The following is a 23,216-nucleotide window of genomic DNA, read 5'->3' on the forward strand; positions in this document are numbered from 1 at the left end:
GGTGAAAAAGGCAAACTCTATGTAAGGGATTCTTAAGAAAGAGATGGAGAATAAAACAGCCAATATTGCAATGCCCTTGTACAATCTCTAGTGCGGCCTTATTTGGAATCCTGCCTACAGTCTTGGTCACTGTATTTCAAAAAGGACATTGCAAATCCAGGAAAAGTACAGAAGGAGGGAAACCAAAATGATTCAGGGGTTGGAGTGCCTTCCCTATGAGGAGAGTCTGAAGAGTTTGGAACTTTTAATTTTCTTCAGTAGAACTATTCTCTGTGGTCTGGAATCAGTTCTAATCCCTTACATCTCCAGCCTCTACTTGGAGGTTGACAAATCTAACCACACTAGAGACAAAGTTGTCCAGGGAATCTTGGAGTGATCCAGTCAGGAACTTACCTCCATAATGTTGCTAGTTCTCCTGAAGACAAGGGGTGTTTTTACACTGACAGTTTGTGACTCTCTATCACCGCATTGGAAACTCACTTTTTACACTACCTAACATTCTCACAACTGTTTTGCATCGTTGCTGCCCGAAGCATCTACATTCGTTTCGGTGAGATGAGTTCCGGAGCTGCTGCTGCAATGTTTTTCTTGAAACTAGTTTTGATCTGCTCGTTTCTCTACAGGCGTTTCAAACTCGTAGAAGTTTTCACGCGTTTTTAAAGACTCCTCCAAAAGCCACAAGGTGCAGTAATTTGCATGAGAACTGACAGCACTTGAAATTTTTACATATCATTGCTTGCCTCATCTTGTAATTGAAATGTGTGTTGTTTTTGCAGCGTTGACACGATTTCCAAGCAATCGTAAATCCAAGCAATTTAACTAAGCACTGGTATTCCGGCCGCCCTCTGATCAGAGATTCCCCTCCCCCCCCAATTGAAATGCTTTCAGCAGGAAATATAGAAGTTTGGCTACGCAAAATAAGCAGAGCAAATCCACCAATGTAAAAGGAAAATAATCAAAGTGGAACGGTGGCAGGCGATTTGAAGTCTCTAAAACTCTGGATCAAACTGAATGTAAAAAACACCTCTGTGGAGGGTGGGCTCTATGACATTATACCCTGCTGAAGTCCCTCCCTTCCTCAAGGCCCACCTTCCCCAGGAAGTACTCAGGAATTTCCCAACCAGGAGATACCCTAAGGATGATGGTGAGGGGTCTGGAGACCAAGTCCTATGAGGAAAGGTTGAAGGAGCTGGGGATGTTTAGCCTGGAGACGAGGCGGCTGAGAGGTGATAGGATCACCATCTTCAAGTCCTTGAAGGGCTGTCATATAGAGAATGGTGTGGAATTGATTTCTGTGGCCCCGGAAGGTCGGATCAGAACCAGTGGGTTGAAATTAAATCAAAAGAGTTTCCGGCTCAACATTAGGAAGAACTTCCTGACTGTTAGAGCGGTTCCCCAGTGGAACAGGCTTCCTTAGGAGGCGGTGGGCTCTCCTGCCTTGGAGGTTCTTAAACAGAGGCTAGATGGCCATCTGACAGCAATGAAGATCCTGTGAATTTAAGGGGAGGTGTTTGTGAGTTTCCTGCATTGTGCAGGGGGTTGGACTAGATGACCCTAGAAGTCCCTTCCTTCTCTATGATTCTATGATACCGTACCGTACAGTTTGCAGGAGCTTTTTCTAGTAAGAGAACTAAGTCTTAAGAACACAAGAAAAGCCCTGCTGGGTTAGACCAATAGTTCCCCTGCTTTTGGGAACTTTGATGCACCCAGACTTGCAAGCAATAGAGCAATTAACAGACTCCATTTATTGCCTTATGACACTCTCACCATCATCCTCCCATTCTGACATGTTACTGTTTCTGACATGTTACTCCCATTCTGGCATGTTACTTGTTACTGGTTTGAAGCATAGAGAGCTTCAAAAAGGGAATGGATAAGCATATGGAGCAGAGGTCCATTAGTGGCTATTAGCCACAGCTTATTGTTGGAACTCTCTGTCTGGGGCAGTGATGCTCTGTATTCTTGTGCTTGGGGGGGGGGGCACAGTGGAAGGACTTCTAGCCCCACTGGTGGACCTCTTGATGGCACTTGGGTTTTTTGGCCACTGTGTGACACAGAGTGTTGGACTGGATGGGCCATTGGCCTGATCCAACATGGCTTCTCTTATTTTCTTATGTGACACAGAGTGTTGGACTGGATGGGCCATTGGCCTGATCCAACAGGGCTTCTCTTGTGTTCTTATGTGACACAGAGTGTTGGACTGGATGGGCCATTGGCCTGATCCAACATGCTTCTCTTAGGTTCTTATGGTTTCCCATGCAAATGCTGTCGAGACCAAATAGTCTTTCAATGTGTTAATTTCATTACTTTGCCATTGGATTCTAACTTTGTACCACTTTGCATGCTTAACCACTGCCCACCAGCTCTGTGTAGCTCTGCTCGCTGTACCCCGTTCCATTGTCTGAAGAAGTAGGCACGCAATTGAAAGCCTGCATTTGGAATAGAACTTTGTTGGTCTTAAAGGTGCTACTGGACTCCTACTTTGTTGTACTGCTTCAGACCAACATGGCTGCCCACCTGGATATTTTGCACTGGCATATGGGCAGCAATTAAGGATCAGAATAATGATGGCAATATGCATTCCTAGTTGAGAAAATCCTGGAGTTTTGCAGCAGAGCCCAGGAAGAGTGGATTCGGGGAGAGACTTCACTGGGATATTGTTCCATATAATCCACTTTCCAAAGCTACCATTTTCTCCAGGGGAACTGATCTCTGTGGCTTGGAGATCAGTTCAGGGCCGTAGCCAGAACATTTTTGGTGGGGGGTCCAGGGGAAAAAAAATTAGGTGGAGGGGGGCCCCGCTCTCTGCTGCCGCTGCTTTGGCGGCCCCCAATCTTCTCACCGCTCCGTCAGTCCCCCTCCCTCTTCCATGGCCCTCCCTCTCTCTCTCTCCCTCCCACCCACTCACCCACCCACCTGGTAAAGTGCCGACTCCCAGGGCTCTTTCAAGGACACCCTCGCCCTCCTTACGGCATCTCCCCCTCGCTCCCACATGCTTCCCACTGCCAGCGCTCCAGCGCTGAATGTGCTGAGAGCGCGGGAAAGCCGACAGAGAAGCCGCCGGCCTCAGCACCGCTTTTCCCACTGGGGGGGGGACCTCTTTGAAAGAGCCCTGAGCCAAGAGTCGGCCCTTTACCAGGTGGGTGGGAGGGAGGGGGAGGCGCTGTGGAGGAGGGCAGGGGTCAACAGAGTGGTGGGGAGATCGGGGCCACCGAAGCAGCGGCGGCAGAGAGATGAGGGCTGCAAGAGTGGCAGGGTGAGGGGGGGAGCAATGGAGGGGTCATATAGCTGGAAGGGGGGGGTTGGGTGGAGGGATCTAGCCCCCGCCAGGGCCCCCTGTGTCTACGGGCCTGGGTCAGTTGTAATTCTGGGAGGTCTCCAGGCTTCACCTGGAGGTTGGCACCACATTTTTTCAGATGAGAACTCTAATTTTTTTCAGAGCAAGTTTTCTATACTGCAGGGGTGGCCAACGGCCACTCTCCAGATGTTTTTTGCCTACAACTCCCATCAGCCCCAGCCAGCATACTGCAGGGGTGGCCAACGGTGGCTCTCCAGATGTTTTTTTGCCTACAACTCCCATCAGCCCCAGCCAGCATGCTGGCTGGGGCTGATGGGAGTTGTAGGCAAAAAACATCTGGAGAGCCACCGTTGGCCACCCCTGCTATACTGGATCAGTATCACAGTAGTGAGAGGAGGAAGCTACATCTTGATTCATAGAAATGCTTATCTGTACAGGGCATCAGAGTATTTAGGACTGGGAACCGATAACACTACCAACAAAAGCAATACCACAGATCTTTAATCCTCCATCTGGCTATGCAATGATTTGACTTAATTATAGATTCTGAGTTCAGCAGCTCCCTTTCCGCCCTCCGAATTTATGACCCATACTAAGGTAATTTATGAGAAGTCATCACTGAGGGAGAAAATATGGGATTTCTCCTTGTGCAGTCATTAAGAGAGCATTTTGCCTCATGAACGGCAAAATATAATAGAATATGTTATCTTTCCCAACCCCGGGACCTAGGGATGCTGATGAAGTAATTTAAAGCCCATCATTTAGGCCTCTCTTGTGTCCCTCCTCCACAAAAAGGGGATTTGCACAGCCTTTGTGGAAAATTCACCAGTCTCATCAAAATGCCTTTCGACGACATTCTCCGTTTGGCTTTCCCCAATGGGATTATACAGAAATGCCTCACACTTCTGATTTAAGTAGAATGTGGCGGTTGATTTTGGCCTAGATTGCCTTCTGCCTTGAAAAATAGTTTCCTCTATCCCCTATTATTACAAGGACGTTTCACGAATGGCAGATAATGCCCCCCATCCTTTTTGGCATTGAGTTGCAGTTTACTTATGGTTAGGGTTGCCAGATCCAATCCAATCTGGGGACATTGGGGGTGGAGCTAGGAGAGGTTGGGGGTGGAGCCAGGAGCAAGGTTGTGACAAGCAGAACTGAACTCCAAAGGGAGTTCTGGCCATCACATATAAAGAAGAAGACATTGGATTTATATTCCGCCCTCCACTCAAGAGTCTCAAAGCGGCTCACAATCTCCTTTATCTCCCTCCCCTACAACAGACTCCCTGTGAGGTGGGTGAGGCTGAGAGCACTCTCCCAGCAGCTGCCCTTTCAAGGACAACTGCTGCCAGAGCTATGGCTGACCCAAGGCCATTCCAGCAGGTGCAAGTGGAGGGATGGGGAATCAAACCTGGTTCTCCCAGATAAGAGTCTGCACACTTAACCACTACACCAAACTGGCTCTCTCAGGAGAGTCCGCACACCTTTTAAATGCCTTTCTTCCATTGGAAATAATGAAGGATGGGGCACCTTTTGGGGCTCACAGAATTGGACCCCCTGGTCCAATCTTTTTGGAACCCGGAGGATCTTTTGAGAAGAGGCATTGGATGCTATACTAAAAATTCGGTGCTTCTACCTCAAAAAACAGTCCCCCAGAGCCCCAGATACCCACAGCAATTCTCCATTATACCCTATGGAATTGGTCTCCATAGGGAATAACGGAGCGCCCAGCAGACACTTCCCTCCCCCCACCCTGCTTTCTGATGACCCTGAAGCAGGGGGGAGGGCCTCCAAACCGAGGGATCCCCTGCCCCCCACCTGGGGATTGGCAACCCTAACTTATGGTCACTCTGTAGGCTTTTGAGGCAAGAGATGTTCAGAGGCGGTTTGTGGTTGCCTGCCTCTGTGTAGCAGCCCTGGACTTCCGTGGTGGTCTCCCATCCGAGTAGTAACCAGGGCTGACTCTGCTTAGCTGCGGAGATCTGATGAGATCAGGCTAGCCGGGGCCATCCAGGTCCATGGCCGGTGCATGGGAGTCGGCCAAGTAGGTGGCTGCCTAGGGCGCCACCTAGCCTAGGGGGCACCTTGAAGTGCCCCCTCTCCCCATGTACAGTATGCATGCTCCTTCCCCAATGGAAAGCGGGCTGTATGGAGAGCAGCTGTTGCCCGGCCAGGAAACGCAAAAGCGAAAGGCGCCTGCACAGTGTACTCCTCGGAGCCTGGCAGGAATAAATTAAGCCATTGTAAAAGCTGAAGAAGAGCCAATTACAGTTTCTAAAAATTGGCTCCTGTTGAAGTTGTCTGCTGCCCCTCCGCCTTCCTACTCTACTTTAAAGGAGCCACGGGGTCGGAGCCACAGCTCTGTGCTAGAGCATCTTCCTTGCATGCACAAGCACTTGTCCCTGCCCCCGCCAGCTAAGAGGATCAAGTAGTATTCTCATACTTTTTATTGTGTAATCTTACTTTTTTTTTTAAAAAAATTAAAATTTAAAATAAAAAAAACCCTGTAAGTTGAAAACTGGAATAGTTTCAAGTTTCTTCATTTCTCCTACAATGCTCTGTTTTCTATATTTGGGGGCGGCGCTAGTGGGCAGCTCGCCTAGGGCACCAAAAACCCTACCACCGGCCCTGGGGGTCAGGGGGGTTAATACACTGAGCCAGGGGTAGGATTCTAGCAGGAGCTCCTTTGCATATTAGGCCACACACCCCTGATGTAGCCAATCCTCCCAGAACTTACAAGTAGGGCTCCCAAATCCAATTCAAGAAATATCTGGGGACTTTGGGGGTGGAGCCAGGAGACATTAGGGGTGGGGCCAAGATCAAGCATCAGGCTGTGACAAGGCTGTGATCAGGCTGTGACAAGCATCACTGAACTCCAAAGGGAGTTCTGGTCCTCACATTTAAAGGGACGGGACACCTTTTCAATTCCTTCCTTCCATGGGAAATAATGAAGGATAGGGGCACCTTTTTGGGGGGCTCATAGAATTGGACCCCCTGGTCCAATCTTTTTGAAACTCGGGGGGCATTTTGGGGAGAGGCACTAGATGCTATACTAAAAATTTGGTGTCTCTACCTCAAAAAACAGCTCCCCCCCCCGAGCCCCAGATACCCACAGATCTATTCTCCATAATTTTCTATGGGAATAAATCTCCATAGGGAATAACAGAGTTCCCAGCAGACATTTCCCTCCCCTCCCCCCACTTTCTGATGACCCTGAAGCGGGGGGAGGGTCTCCAAACCGGGGGATCCCCTGCCCCCACCTGGGGATTGGCAACCCTACTCACAAGGCTCTTTTTTGTAAGCTCTTGGGGGATTGGCTACACCAGGGGTGTGTGGCCTAATATGCAAAGGAACTCCTGCTAGAATTCCAGCCCTGAACTTAGCATAGCTGAACTGCTTCAATATTTTCTTTGTGTGTGTGTGTGTGTGTGTGTCGCTTTCTTTGTGTATGTCATTTTTTCCCCCTTGAGTGTGTTTATTTCCTGTTCACCTGCAGCAAATGGAACTTTGGACGCCCGCTGAGGAGATAATATATACAATGCGGCCCTTCAGCTTTGAGGTATTTGTCAAAACGGTGGTAGTGAGAAAATGAATTATAAACAGGTAACACTGTTATTATGCCGGGGAGCTGACAGTTTTGAATCTTAGCTGAGGAGCCACAATCTGATAAGACAAGGACCCGCAGGGAGTAAAGCAGGGTTTTTGGGACATTACTGAGTGATCACGTGACCCTTCCAGGGAGGAAAAAAAGACAGAACGCTTTTGAGAGTCTGCATGCTGAATAAAATATCTAAAGATCAGTTCCCACAGTCTCTCCCAATGAGAGGAAGAGAAAGAGGAAGCCTTAAAAAAAAAAAAATCTTACTGTTCTCCTCTTCTTCCAGAAATGATTTTCTGACTGTTGATGCATTTTACTTGTCTAAGAAAAACCTTTGATGAATATGCTGTTTTATGTATAGTGCGGAAGAGCCTAAACGCTTTCTTTCATTCGAGGGCTCCACTCTGACCAGGACACATTCAGAGGTGTTTGAAATCAGTTTAATAGCCGCGGGATTTGTACAAAAAGCACAACTCTAAAAGAGACAGTGAGAGAAAGAGCCGAGAACTCTTTGTAAGAGAGCTCCGCGTAGAACTGCTGATCTCTGAGTCTGTGTGCTAGAAAATGGTGTAAATGTGTATCAGGGACATGCCATTCAAGACGTTTCCTTTATTCACTTTTCAAGTCTATGGAGCACAGTGGCTTTTCAACAGAAAACACCCAGGTTACCAAAAGCAAACTCTTAAGAACATAAGAGAAGCCATGTTGGATCAGGGCAATGGCCCATCTAGTCCAACACTCTGTGTCACACAGCGGCCAAAAAACCCCCAAGCGCCATCTAAAGGTCCACCAATGGGGCCAGAACACTAGTGCCTCCCACTGTGCCCCCCCAAGCACCAAGAATACAGAGCATCACTGCCCCAGACAGAGAGTTCCAACGATAAGCTGTGGCTAATAGCCACTGATGGACCTCTGCTCCATATGCTTATCCATTCCCTTTTGAAGCTGTCTATGCTTGTAGCCACCACCACCTCCTGTGGCAGTGAATTCCACATGTTAATCACCATATATGGATGTGTCTCTAAATTACAACAGTCACTACAGCTCTCATTTTTTAACCTTCAAGCAGCATTCAACATTCAACCACAGTTACTAGTTTTTTCCCCATATGTATGTATGTGTATGTATGTATGTGTATGTATGTATGTGTATGTATGTATGTGTATGTATGTATGTGTGTATATATATATATATATATATATATATATATATATATATATATATATATACGCTTTCTTTCACCTGAGGGCTCCACTCTGACCAGGACATAAGAACATAAGAGAAGCCATGTTGGATCAGGCCAATGGCCCATCCAGTCCAACACTCTGTGTCACATAAGAACATAAGAGAAGCCATGTTGGATCAGGCCAATGGCCCATCCAGTCCAACACTCTGTGTCACATAAGAACATAAGAGAAGCCATGTTGGATCAGGCCAACGGCCCATCCAGTCCAACACTCTGTGTCACATAAGAACATAAGAGAAGCCATGTTGGATCAGGCCAATGGCCCATCCAGTCCAACACTCTGTGTCACATAAGAACATAAGAGAAGCCATGTTGGATCAGGCCAACGGCTCATCCAGTCCAACACACTGTGTCACACAGTGGCAAAAAAATTTATATATACACACACACTGTGGCTAATAGCCACTGATGGACCTGTGCTCCATATTTTTATCTAAACCCCTCTTGAAAGTGGCTATATTGGTGGCTGCCACCACCTCCTGTGGCAGTGAATTCCACATGTTAATCACCCTTTGGGTGAAGAAGTACTTCCTTTTATCCGTTTTAACCTGTCTGCTCAGCAATTCAGAGGTGTTTGAAATCAGTTTAATAGCCATGGGATATGTACAAAAAGCACAACTCTAAAAGAGACTGTGAGAGAAAGAGCCGAGAACTCTTTGTAAGAGAGCTCCGAGTAGAACTGCTGATTTCTGAGCCTATGTGCTAGAAAATGTCTGTCAACAAACCTGAGATGCTAAAACACCACAGAAAAAGGAGGGGAAGTTTCTAAAGCACAGAGAAGGAAGAGTTCCCCTGGATATTAATAAGAAATAATAATAAAATAATATTAATTTTCAGGAACATAAGCGAGGCTTTTTTCCCAGGGGAATGTGGTGGAACAGAGTTCTGGAACCTCTCAATGGGAACAAAATTCTTAAAAAATGTTGAAAAGTTCATGAGGAACCCCTGTGTGTTCCTCCTTTGTTTCCCTCTTGAGAGTTCTGGAACCTCTTTTTCCAGGAAAAAAAAGCTCTGAAATCTGTTATCTAATAAAGCCCATCGTTCCCATCCAGGTCTTTTTTTTGGCACCAAAGGACTGCTCACGACTTCCAGTTTAGGAGATGATGCAGTGGGGGACCTAAAAAGAAGACGACTGCAGATTTATACTCCACCCTTCTCTCTGAATCAGAGACTCAGAGCAGCTTACAATCCCCCACAACAGACACCCTATGAGGTGGGTGGGGCTGAGAGGGCTCCCACAGCAGCTGCCCTTTTCAAGGACAACTATTGCAAGATCTATGGCTAACCCAAGGCCATTCCAGCAGCTGCAAGCGGAGGAGTGGGGGATCAAACCCGGTTCTCTCAGATAAGAGTCTACACACTTAACCACTACACCAAACTGGCTCTCAGCTACACCAAATATAAGAACATAAGAGAAGCCATGTGTGTGTGTGTGTGTGTGTATATATATATATATATATATATATATATATATATATATATATATATATATATACGCTTTCTTTCACCTGAGGGCTCAACTCTGACCAGGACATAAGAACATAAGAGAAGCCATGTTGGATCAGGCCAATGGCCCATCCAGTCCAACACTCTGTGTCACACAGTGGTCAAAAAAACCAAGTGCCATCAGGAGGTCCACCAATGGGGCCAGAACACTAGTGCCTCCCACTGTGCCCCCCCAAGCACCAAGAATACAGAGCATCACTGCCCCAGACAGAGAGTTCTAACAATATGCTGTGGCTAATACCCACTGATGGACCTCTGCTCCATATGCTTATTGAATCCCCTCTTGAAACTGTCTATGCTTGAAGCTGCCACCACCTCCTGTGGCAGTGAATTCCATACGTTAATCACCTTTTGGGTGAAGAAGGACTTCCTTACCCTTGTTGAGCCCAGTGGCCCTATAATGCTGGCTTGGAGCACAGTGAGGGCTGCTCAGCTTGCCCTCCAGTTTGCTGGATGGTGCAATTGGTTATCTAGTAAAAACCACTCTTCGCATCACTGAACTGCCTGGGTGCCTGGCTCACCGGAGGGTTGCTCAGCTTAGCTTTCAGTTTGGGGGATGATGCCGTGGGTGCAGGGCCGCCACTCGACCATCTGGCAGCCTAGGCAAGATGCCCCTTCCTGCACTGATAATATCACCGAGTCGCATGGGGGTGCCCGACTCGGCTCCCCCAGAAGGCTGGCACCCTAGGCGATCACCTAGTTTGCCTAGTGGCAGGGACAGCCCTGGGTGGGTGACCTAATAATACTCATTGTTTGCGTCATTGAGCCAAGTGGCCCTACAATGCTGGCTGGGAGCAGAGCAAGGGCTGCTCAGCTAGCCCTCCAGTTTGCCGGATGACGTAGTGCAGGCGTGGCCAAACTCGCTTAACGTAAGAGCTGCGTAAAGTAAATGTTAGATGTCTGAGAGACGCTTGACATGAATGTTAAGATGACTGAGAGCCACATGGAAGGAAGGAAGGAAGGAAGGAAGGAAGGAAGGAAGGAAGGAAGGAAGGAAGGAAGGAAGGAAGGCAAATAGATGATGGGGAGGGAGGGAGAGGTGGAAAGAAACCAACTTTAACCAAACACATTCTCCAAGCCACTGTTTGCATCACTGAACTGCCTCTACCTGCTTGAAGCACCAAAGGGCTGCTTACCTGGACTTCCAGTCTGGGGGATGATGCAGTGGGTGACCTAATATTACTCCCTGTTTGCTTCATTGAGCCAAGAGGCCCCACAATGCTGGCTGGGAGCACAGCAAGGGCTGCTCAGCTAGCCCTCCAGTTTGCTGGATGACGCAATGGATTATATAATAAAGCACAGTGCTTGCATCACTGAACTGCCTGGCCCTGCAATGCTGGGGTGTAGCAACAGAGGGCTGCTCAGCTTGACTTTCAGTTTGGGATGATGCCGTGGCTGACCTAATAATACTCACTGTTTGCTTCATTGAGTCCAGTGGCCCTACAATGCTGTCTTGCAGTACAGTGTGGGCTGCTCAGCAAGCCCTCCAGTTTGCTGGGGTAAAGAGGGTCACAGTCCTACCACAGTGTTCAGCTGCCTCCCCCAAACTGGCCTAAAGACCTTCCTCTTCAGACTGGCTTTCCCTGATCGAAATGGAAATTGCGAAGGAAACCGCCATCAGAAAAAGTAAACATAGCACTAGCACTTTTAAAATTAACTTAATTTTAAAGTTTAATCAGATTTTAAGTAAATGCTGATAATGTTTAATGTAGTTTTATTCACTTGTATAATTTAACTCCGAACCATGTTGTTAGCCGCCCTGAGCCTGCTCCGGCGGGGAGGGCGGGATACAAATAAAATTTGTTGTTGTTGTTGTTGTTGTTGTAAAGAGGCAGAGAGGGAGCTTGTCTATGAAACGCAAAACTCTTGCAGCACCTGAAAAAGTAACATTTCTCACTGCACTGGTGAGTTCATCATTTCGCCCACAACAGCACCTAAACCAGTAAATCTAAGTCTTCCAAATACTACTTTCTGCTATAACAGACTAACTAATATAGCTACTTTTCCAGAATCTGTCACCAACAGAAAGCAGCTGTGCTTTTCTCTCTCTGCAGGATAAATGTACGGTAAGTTTTCTTAAACTGATACAAAAATAGCCCCACAACAATCCACCGTTCGTGGCACCACTGAAGGTACTGAGGAAAGATTAGTAACTAGATAAGAGTAATGGGTTATCTGATAAAGCCCATGGCTTGCATCACTGAACTTCCTGAAAATGTCAAGACAGTCAAGACAGTGTGCGATTGCAATAAAAAAGGCCAACGCCATGCTGGGAATTATTAGGAAGGGAATTGAAAACAAATAATCAAATAATGCCCCTGTACAAATTGATGGTGCGGTCTCATTTGGAATACTGTGTACAATTCTGGTCACCGCACCTCAAAAAGGATATTATAGCATTGGAAAAAGTGCAGAAAAGGGCAACTAGAATGATTAAAGGTTTGGAACACTTTTCCTATGAAGAAAGGTTAAAACGCTTGGGGCTCTTTAGCTTGGAGAAATGTCGACTGCAGGGTGACATGATAGAGGTTTACCAGATCATGCATGGGATGGAGAAAGTAGAGAAAGAAGCACTTTTCTCCCTTTCTCACAATACAAGAACTCGTGGGTATTCAATGAAATTGCTGAGCAGTCAGGTTAAAACGGATAAAAGGAAGTACTTCTTCACCCGAAGGGTGATTAACATGTGGAATTCACTGCCACAGGAGGTGGCGGCGGCTACAAGCATAGCCAGCTTTAAAAGGGGATTGGATAAAAATATGGAGCAGAGGTCCATCAGTGTCTATTAGCCACATTATACATATATGTGTGTGTGTTTACACACACACACACATGTATTGGCCACTGTGTGACACAGAGTGTTGGACTGGATGGGCCATTGGCCTGATCCAACATGGCTTCTCCTATGTTCTTATGTTATGTTTTTATGTTCCTGATCCTACAATGCTGGTTTGAAGCACAGCAAGGGCTGCTCAGCATTGTTTTCAGTTGGGGGGATGATGCAGTAGATGACCTATTAATATTGAATGTTTGCTTCATTGAGCCCGGAGGCCCTCCAGTGCTGGACTGTAGCACAGGGAGGGCTGCTCAGCTGGCCATCCAGTTTGTAGTGGGTTATCTAATAAGCCCCACTGTTTGCATCCCTGAACTGCCTGGCCCTACACTGCTGGCATGTAGAACTGGAGGGCTGCTTAGCTTGACTTCCTGCTTATTGGATGATGTAAGGGTGTTATCTAATAAAGCCCCTTTTTTGTATCCCTGAACTGCCTGGCCCTACGATGCTGGCTTGTAGCACCAGAAGGCTGCTCAACTTGACTTCTAGATTGGGGGATGATGCAATAGGTGACCTAATAATGCACGCTGTTTGCTCCCTTGAGCCAAGTGGCCCCTACAATGCTGGCCTGTAGCACAGTGAGGGCTGCTCAGCTTATGCACCTGATTTTTCAAAAGTGGCAGAAGGGAAGGTTCACACTTCCCGCCCGCCTTGCATTCACAACAGGGGAGTTCAGACATTCGGGAATGCGCGGCGAAAGCACTGACATCCATAAAGACTGGATTTTCCCTGATGCCTGATAACTCCGCTTTGAAGGTGGGTCAGGACAGGGTGCCAACAACAGGGGAACAGGAGGCAGAGGTCGCTGTCTAATCATGCACTTTAAATCCAGAAGGGAACGGCAACTACAGTGGATCAAACTGCTCATCTGACCGTAGCCTAAATATGGCTGCATTATGCCGATTCTTACATTGCTATAGCCCCTATCTTGAATGTTCACTTAGAACTAAAGCCCATTATGTTCAGAATTCACAAGGACCTATTAAGACAAAATCCTCAGTGCTCCCACCTCCCAGGCATTTTTTCTTTCTAAACAAAAGCCATCTCCCCATATGAGCCCCGAAGGCAGCTACGATCTGCCAATCAACATCTTCTTGTTATCCCTGGCCCAAGGGATGTCTGCCTTGCCTCAACCAGGGCCAGGGCTTTTTCGGCCCTGGCCCCATCCTGGTGGAATCAGCTCCCGGTGGAGATACAGGCCTTACCGCATCTGTTACCTTTCCAGAGGGCCTGTAAGACGGAGTTGTTCTGCCAGGCGTTCGGCTGAGGCGGGCGGACGTCCCCTGCCCTATTGCCTATACCATTGGCTATCCTCCCCCACAGTGGCCGGAACTTTGGTATTTGGGCCGCTAACTCTACCCTAACCTGTATTATGAACCCGCCGCCTATGTCATACTGTATTGGGCTATGTCATTGTTTTAACTGTATTTATTGATTTTATTGATTTAGTGGTTTTATTGTACTGTATCTATTTTATTTTATCTGTATGTGATCTGCCCTGAGCCCCTTTGGGATAGGGCGGAATATAAATGAACCAAATAAATAAATAATTTTGGTTTAGAATGCTGGTGGGGGAGTAGCTTTCTGTGCTGTTAGTCCTGAGGTAAAATCACCCTCAAACCATAGAGTTTTACCCCAAAAGAATAGCATCTCTGTGCGGCATCTCCAACATAATGACATCACTTCCACATGACATCATCATGCGGGCGATGTCTCCACGTGGTGTCGATGTTTGGGGTGGGGGGGGGGAAAGTGGGAAATCCCCCACCTCAGTCTCCATAGGGAATAATGAAGTGCCCAGCAGACACTTCCCTCCTCCCCCCCCCACCCCCGCTTTCTGATGACCCTGAAGCTGGGGAAGGGCCTCCAAACCAGGGGATCCCCTGCCCCCACCTGGGGATTAGCAAACACTAGAAATAAAACACTGCTTTTTTATGTTGCAAATAAATGCTTAAGCAATTTCTTTCACAATGATGCAATTATATCATTATCATCACAAACCAAAATTCATTAAATGCCCATAGAAAAATCAAAAAGTTCTTTCACACCACTCTTGTAAGGTAGTACTTTCAAAATCAGAATGTTATTTCACATCACTCTTGTAAGGTAGTACTTTACAGTCCACTGTCTCAGTTCTCCTTTGCTTGAAAGACAATATCCACACTTGTGTATGATTCCTCCTATGGGTGGCAGACCGAAGTCCGACGGATGCGGCGGCTACACAGGTCCTAGGTTCAGTTCTGTGTTTCGTTCACCTTCCACTGACCGCTTTCTTTTAGCTTTGGGACTTTAACATAAATAAAATAATCCTTTACCATGCAAATCATAACAAAGCATAACAAATAGTTCTCTGATACAAACCAATCAATGCTTACCCTGTGCTAAAGGCAATTGCTCGCTCATTACAATACAATGTTACTTTGCAGCTTGCGCGAATGGTTCTCAAACACAACTGATTCTCAAGCAGCATACATAGTTCCATACAGCTGTATCCAATTTACACTTACACACGTACACACATATATTGTGATGCCATTTTTAAACAAATCCAGACAAATCCAGTGAGGCGTTCAGACCCCGGGGGGAGATGGTCTGGAATTTATGAATAAAAAAGGCTTCCTTTTACAGTAGGATTTTGGAAACATTCTCTATATTATATTGATGCCCTTTATAAGCATACACCACTGCACACTGTATCTCCTCACATGAGTGTCCAAATTCAGCACAGTGCTGGACAATGGGAGCATTTAATATTCCTTGACGTATAAGACTCTTATGTTCCAAAAAACGTGCTCTCAAATTGCGCATACTTGAACCAACATAATGCCTGGAACATGGACACCTTAAAATGTAAATTATTCTTGAGGTGGTGCAGGTGCTTAGATGAGTCAATCTCCAAGTAAAGCCCTTTATAGTAAGTTCCTTAATCTCAATAGTATTTTCACAGATTGAACAATTTCTGCATTTGAAATGGCCCCTTGGTCTGTCCTGCATAGGAGGAACCTTTACACACATGTCTGATCTTATTAATATGTCCCTCAGTGTTCTACATTTCTTCCAGCCAATCATGGGAAAAGAAGCACACCCAGGAAGCTCATCTATCAAAACATCCTCAGGATAGCAACGTCGTTGTAAATGTCTATAAAAGTTACCACTGGGCGTCAAAAAATCAGATTCTTTTGTGCAGTTATGTTTGATTCTTACAAACTGCCCATAGGGTAAATTATATTTAATGTGAGGAGGATGAAAGGATTCAAATTGCAATGGAGAATTTTTATCAGTGGGTTTTGTATATAGTCTAATGCCAAGCCTATCATGCTCATTCCTGTATACAATGGTGTCTAAAAAATTAATTACTAATAGATCGCTGTGAGCTTCAAATTTAATAGTTGGGTGTACATCATTACACCATCTTACAAAACTGTTAAGCGTTCTCTGATCTTTATATAGAAGAAAAATATCATCTATATATCTAAAATACTGTACAATATTTGCATGAAAAGGATTGCATTGTATATTCATGAAAAAACTTCTCTTCAAAATATTCCATGAATAAGTTCGCTGTATCTGGAGCACAAGGAGAACCCATGGCGACTTCTCATGTCTGCACATAAAAGTCATCTATAAATCTAAAATAATTGTGCTCAAAAACCAGACCTAGTATGTCCAGCAAAAAATGATTTGGAGGATGAGTAGTGTTAGATCTTTTCATTAAGCATCTCTCAATCACAAGCCTAGATTCTTCATTCGGTACGTTTGTATACAGTGCACATGCATCCATAGTGACCAACACTGCATCAGGCTGAATGGCTAGTCCTTCTACCTTCTGAATAAAATGCTTCATGTATTTGACATAAGATTTAATGGAGGGGACCAATGGGTGCAGAAAGAAACTCAAATACTGAGCCAATGGTTCCAAAATTGAGCCTGGACCTGAAATAATAGGGCATCCTGGGGGCGGATTGCCTACTTTGTGTATCTTTGGGAGTGCATAGATGACTGGGCATCTAGGAAATTCATTGAATAAGAATCTTGCCACTTGTTCATTAATGTAACCCAGCATCATAGCTTCTGTAACCATCGTTTTTACTATATTCATAACATGCTTCACAGGATCGCCACGAAGTTTTTTATAGTGGTCTGGATTCTCCAATAACCTCCTTGCCATATTACAGTCTATTTTATTCATTATGACAACACCAACCCCTTTATCAGCAGGCCTGATAACTATATTAGGGTCTTTAGCCAAGCCATTGATAATAGAATATTCTTCACGGGTGGTGCTATAACGGTGTTCCACTGCAGCTGCCTCCTTCCTTTCTAGATCTCTCAAGACAATCTTCTCAAATGCCAGCAGCAGGGGTTCACTCACATTTGGTATGATGGAAGGCTTTGGTTTAAATTCATTCTTCAGATCATGATCTTTTATTTTTGGCACCAAACATGGTTTTCAATTTTAATGTATGCATTAGTTTATAAAAATCTATCCTAGTCTGGAATGAGTCATACGTCTCCACAGGAGCAAAGCCCAGGCCAAGATTTAAAACATGATGATCCTACTGAGTAAGCTTTCTAGAAGAAATATTTACAACTAAGTCTTTTTCTTCACCTTGGCTGGCTGCACCACCTCAAGAATAATTTACATTTTAAGGTGTCCATATTCCAGGCATTATGTTGGTTCAAGCACACGGAGAGCATGTTTTTTGGAACATAAGAGTCGCATACATCAGGGAATATTAGATGCTCCCATGGTCCAGCACTGTGCTGAATTTGGACACTCGTGTTGAGATACAGTGTGCTGTGGTGTATGCTTATAAAGGGCATCAATATAATATAGAGAATGTTTGCAAAATCCTACTGCAAAAGGAAGCATCATTGCATCATTGTGAAAGAAATTGCTTAAGCATTCATTTTCAACATAAAAAAGCAGTGGTTTATGTCTAGTGTTTGCTAATCAGTACACTGCAGTTTCCGGTTTGCCCACCTGGGGATTGGTAACCCAGTGAAGAAAGGAAATCATGGCAAAAGCTCTTTGCAAATAAATTTCAGGTCCAGCTCTGGTTACAATCAGCGTTTGTGCTTTCACCGCATATAACATCAAAGCTGACAATTAAACGGAATGAGATGACGTTGCACTTTCTGATATTTTTGCTTTATTTAGTAACTCAATAGCTAGCTATTTAAGACTACAAAAGCACAAGGAAGCAGGACAATTTTAACTTGAAGATGAAGATGATATTGGATTTATATCCCGCCCTCCACTCCGAAGAGTCTCAGAGCGGCTCACAATCTCCTTTCCCTTCCTCCCCCACCTGTGAGGTGGGTGGGGCTGGAGAGGGCTCTCACAGCAGCTGCCCTTTCAAGGACAACCTCTGCCAGGGCTATGGCTGACCCAAGGCCATGCTAGCAGGTGCAAGTGGAGGAGTGGGGAATCAAACCCGGTTCTCCCAGACAAGAGAGCTATGACTGACCCAAGCCGATTCCAGCAGCTGCAAGGGAAGGAGTGGGGAATCAAACCTGGTTCTCCCACATAAGAGTCCACACACTTAACCACTACACCAAACTGGCTCTCCAGTTTGAAGGTGCCACCTGACTTCATATGCTGTTCCTAAACTCCTGGGCCGATATTACCATCCCACCCCCATGTATTTTATTCTTATCTTTGGGCTGTCCCTCTCCCCGCTTCGTGATCTAAGATGTCACTGTACTCGCAGCTATTTCTATTAAGGAACTATGTTATTTTGTCGCTGTTAGATTGCCATTTTTTTTTCTTGTTTCGGCCGATATTATCTCTGCACTTCCAAACTGTTTCATTTTAAGCTGTGTTTTTTAATCTCTGCAGCAGAATTGGTTTGATCGTGACCCGTTCTATGAGCTGCACTGGGAACTTCCTCGGGCATTTTTAGTGGAGAGTGCAGATACGCGAGTCTTTCAAATCGTAACTAAATAAAATTGAAATGCAGGCAGGAGGCCGGTGCGTGAGGACTGGCTCTCTACCTCCCCTTGGTGCTGAGGCAGGCATCCTGAAGTCTTCCCCCCCCCGCCCCCCCATCTCTTTCCTTTCTCCCACTCTGGTTCTGCGTCGGAGCATCAGACACAAGTCTAGCCGACTGCCCTGAAGACCAAAGATTGCGTGCTCCTTCTGTATCATAGCTATCTTTCAATTCCAAGCCAGAAAGGGACAAGCCAGTTCAGAGAAGAGAATCACTCCTTGATCCTATTTGGATGGTTTTGATTTAAGCAGCTGACATTTCCCGCACGGTATCCATCTTTATTTTGCGGGTTTCAAACAGTTCTGGTTGTGCAGCGCTACTGGAGGCTATATACCATGATTTTTATTTTATTTTCTGTGTGCTGGGGGAAAGCTGAAAGCGCTCGGTAGAAGGGAAAGATAATCTTTATCTCCTGAGATTCTTTCTGCCAAAATTGCAAGCATCGATGCAAAAAAAAAAAAAGAACAGGACTGTTTTTTTTTAATAATTTATTCCGGCAACTTGAGCTTACAGTTCTTTCAGCTTCTCTCATGGAGGTTTGAGCTTTTCTGCATGTATATAGGGAGCTTCTTTTGCTATTCTGCCCCACCATCTAAAAACTGAACCCTCACAGGCTTCACCCAGCGGGGCTGACAGCAAATGGAGACTCAACTGTTTTTCCGCTATTAATCCATGTGGGAGCAATCACATTATTAGTTTCTCTCGCTCCTCCCCCCCCCATCCTGTCTACACTCAAGCAGCAATATCAAGTTGCTAAAAATACAATTTATGCCCCCTCCTCACTGCAGAAACGTAAGCGTGTGGGTGAGCTGTCTGAGGTAGAGAGTCCATCAATCCTAAACAAAAATCCAGAATTTTGCCCCTGACCTGGACAGCAAACCTAATCGTGTCAGATCTCGGAAGCTAAGCAGGGTCAACTATACCTGGGTGGGAGACTGTCCTTGGAATACCCAGTCGGGTGGTGGAGGCAGGCTTATTCAGCCACCTCCCTGAATATCCTCCAGGCCCCCAGTAGGGGTCAGTCACCAGAGGTCGACATGGCTTCCAGGTGCAGACACACACACATGTATGCGCACACACAAATGAAAAATGCAACCCCCTCCCCCCAGAATTCTGGAGTTTGGCTTAACACCAGCCATACTGCAAGTTAGCCCGGTCAGGGGATATAGTGGCGGCCATGGGAATAAACAGGTTTAATAAGAGATTAGATAAGTTTATGAAGGAGAAGTCTATCAATGGCTACTAGCCATGGGGATGGAGGGGAACCTCCATGTTCAGAGGCACTAACCCTCTGAGTCCTAGAGCCAGGAGGCAACATCAGGGAAGGCCTCAGCCTCTATGTCCTGTTGTTGGCCCTCCAGAGGAACTGGTTGGCCACTGTGTGTGACAGGATGCTGGACTAGATGGACCACTGGTCTGATCCAGCAGGGCTCCTCTGATGTTCTTATGAAGGCCTGAGCCTCTATGTCCTGTTGTAGGTCCTTCAGAGGAACACGGGTTGGTAACTGTGTGAGACAGGATGCTGGACTAGATGGACCACTGGTCTGATCCAGCTGGGCTCTTCTGATGTTCTTATGAAGGCCTCAGCCTCTATGCCTTCTTGGACCTCCAGAGGAACTGGTTGGCCACTGTGTGAGACAGGATGCTGGGCTAGATGGACCACTGGTCTGATCCAGCAGGGCTCTTCTGATGTTCTTCTGGTGGGCCACCAAGGGCTTGACTTGCATGTCCATCATCCTGCAGGGAGGGCACTTTGGATGAAAAGAAAGAGATTCCAGTAACTGGGGAACAAAGTTTTCAATGGGGTTGTGGGGCCACTCCTGGAAATGCAGTATACTTCACAAGCATCCATTGCCATCACCTCTCTTCATAAGAACATAAGAGAAGCCATGTTGGATCAGGCGAATGTCCTATCCAGTCCAAGACTCTGTGTCAAAAAACCCAGGTGCCATCAGGTGGTCCACCAGTGGGGCCAGGACACTAGAAGCCCTCACACTGTTGCCCCTCCCAAACACCAAGAATACAGAGCATCACTTGCCCCAGACAGAGAGTTTCAACAATACACTGTGGCTAGTAGCCACTGATGGACCTCTTCTTCAGATGTTGATCCAATCCCCACTTGAAGCTGCCTATGCTTGTAGCAGCCGCTGCCTCCTGTGGCAGTGAATTCATGCCTCATGATCTGGGCAGTGTTTGGAAGAAGATGGGATGTGGCAACTAATCTGGCAAATGGGCTAACTGGCAAACAAGCCTGTATCAATGGGAGGTGTTTGAGAGCAACTCTGTTACTGTAAGATAGATCCAGGTGAGTCGCTGTGTTGAAGCAACAGAGCAAAAGTTCAGGGGCACCTTTGAGACCAACAAAGTTTTATTCTGGGGATAAGCTTATACCTGGAGTAAAACTTTGGTGGTCTTAAAGGTGCCACTGGACTCTCTTCTTGTAAGATACGCAGGGGTCATTTTGTAGCAAAAGAGGTGCCAGAGCTCATTAGCACAACTCACTTGCACAACTCCTTTGCATATGCCACACACCCCTGACATCACTGGAAGGTGTACTGAATTATATCAGCTCAGCGTCTACCTTAAAATGCTTCTTGAATTACCATTGCCATCATAAAACCTGACTCCCATCCAGTGCTCCCTCAAAGCTGAGTTATCGTGACCGAGCTCACAGATTTTTAGCCTCCAGCTCACACATTTTTGTCTTAGCTCAGGAAGGATGACCCCAGAGCACACTAATTTTATGCAGTAGCTCACAACTTTAATGCCAATAGCTCATGAAGTAGAATTTTTGCTCACAAGACTCTATGGTCTTTGAGGGAACATTGCGCCATACTTTTAAAACTACTTTCTCCTCTGTGGCCACAGTGGCATGATGAAGATTTCCATCTGTCTGTTTTTATATGTTTTGGTTATTTTCCCATTTTTTGCAGGGAAAATATTAGAAAGTTTGTCAGCTCTTTGAGTTCAGCAAATGTCTCACAGGAGGGTTGAGCAATGGAACCCAGAAGGAAGGGGTGGGGGTTTTTTTTGGAGGGAGGGGGGAGGTAAGAAAGAAAGCACAATAAAATTTAGATGTTCCAGAGCTCCGTTCCTGTGAGCTCCTGCCCAAAATGAGGCCTGAAGAAATATAATATAATCAGGCCAGTTTGTTGAGTGAATATTCCTCTCTCTCTTTCTCTCTCTCTCTCTCTCTCTCTCTCCAGATTGGTGTAGTGGTCAAATGCCCGGACTCTTATCTGGGAGAACCGGGTTTGATTCCCCACTCCTCCACTTGCAGCTGCTGGAATGGCCTTGGGTTAGCCATAGCTATTGCAGGAGTTGTCCTTGAAAGGGCAGCTGCTGTGGGAGCCCTCTCAGCCCCACCCATCTCACAGGATGTCTGTTGTGGGGGGAGAAGCCAAAGGAGATTGCAAGCCGCTCTGAGTCTCTAATTCAGAGAGAAGGGCGGGGTATAAATCTGTAGTCTTCTTCTTCTTCTTTTTCTCTCTCTCTCTCTGAGCAAAATTTCCTTTTGTCATTGTTAGCACGTCACACTTGGGAGGGCATCAATCACTACAGAGTGATATAACCCGACAGTCGTAGCTAATGCAATAAAACAAATTTATTAATTTATAGGAATGGGAATGGGAACCCGTCCCGCCTGCTCCATTTTCTGAGACGGGAACTTCCTGCCTTGAGATTGTCTCTGCCAGACAGCAGGGTTCCCACCCTCCAGGTGGACCTGGAATTCTCCTGGGATTTCAACCGATCTCCAGGCTACCAAACCCAGTTCCTCTGGAGACAATGGCCACCTTAGAGGGTGGGCTCATATTCCTACTAAGGTTCTGCTTCTCCCTGAACCCCATCTGCCCTAAGCAGCCCCCCTCAAATCCCTAGGAAATTCCAAAGGCCAAGTTGGCAACCCTAAATGGTGAGGATAAATTGATTGTCTTCTACCAGACCTTACGTATAAACCATGTTAGGATTATCTTTGGGGTGGGGAAGAAAGATCATCCATTCTTAGTCTGGGTCATGCCTGTGCTAGTGTTAAAGTATAGGTTATAGAATCACAGAATCCTAGAGTTGGAAGGGACCCCCAGGGTCATCTAGTCCAACCCCCTGCACCTCCCCCTAAATTCACAGGATCTTCATTGCTGTCAGATGGCCATCTAGCCTCTGTTTAAAGGAGGAAGAGGGGGAGGAGGAGAATGGATTTCACTACCTGTAGGAGTCTCAGAGCGGCTTACAATCTCCTTTCCCTTCCCCTCCCCACAACAGACACCCTGTGAGGTAGGCGGGGCTGAGAGAGCTCTGACAGAAGCTGCTCTTGAGCAGAACAGCCTTGAGAGAACTTGTGGCTGACCTGAGGTCACATCAGCAGGCGCAAGCGGAGGAGTGGGGAATCAAACCTGGTTCTCCTAGATAAGAGTCCGCACAATTAACCACTACACCAAACGGACTCTGCTAGGGTTGCCAGCCTCCAGGTGGCATCTGGAGATCTCCCACTGTCACAGTTGCAGATGATAAAAGTGAGGTTCCCCTGGAAAATATGGCTGTGGTTTTGGGTGGACTCTTATGCTTTACTTCGCTTCAATTCTATTTTTGTTTTTTTTTAGATTTCTGGTGGCTTTCACAACTCCAATCCTATTCCATTATTTATTGGATGTCCCATCCCATTGTTTGCATTGACTTTGGGTGCATTAGGGTTTCTAGTCTCCTGCCAGGGGCAGGGATTTCTCCCAATTCCCAGGGCCTCCAACCCA

Source organism: Heteronotia binoei, chromosome 6, assembly GCF_032191835.1.
Source record: "Heteronotia binoei isolate CCM8104 ecotype False Entrance Well chromosome 6, APGP_CSIRO_Hbin_v1, whole genome shotgun sequence".
Classification (NCBI taxonomy): Eukaryota; Metazoa; Chordata; class Lepidosauria; order Squamata; family Gekkonidae; genus Heteronotia; species Heteronotia binoei.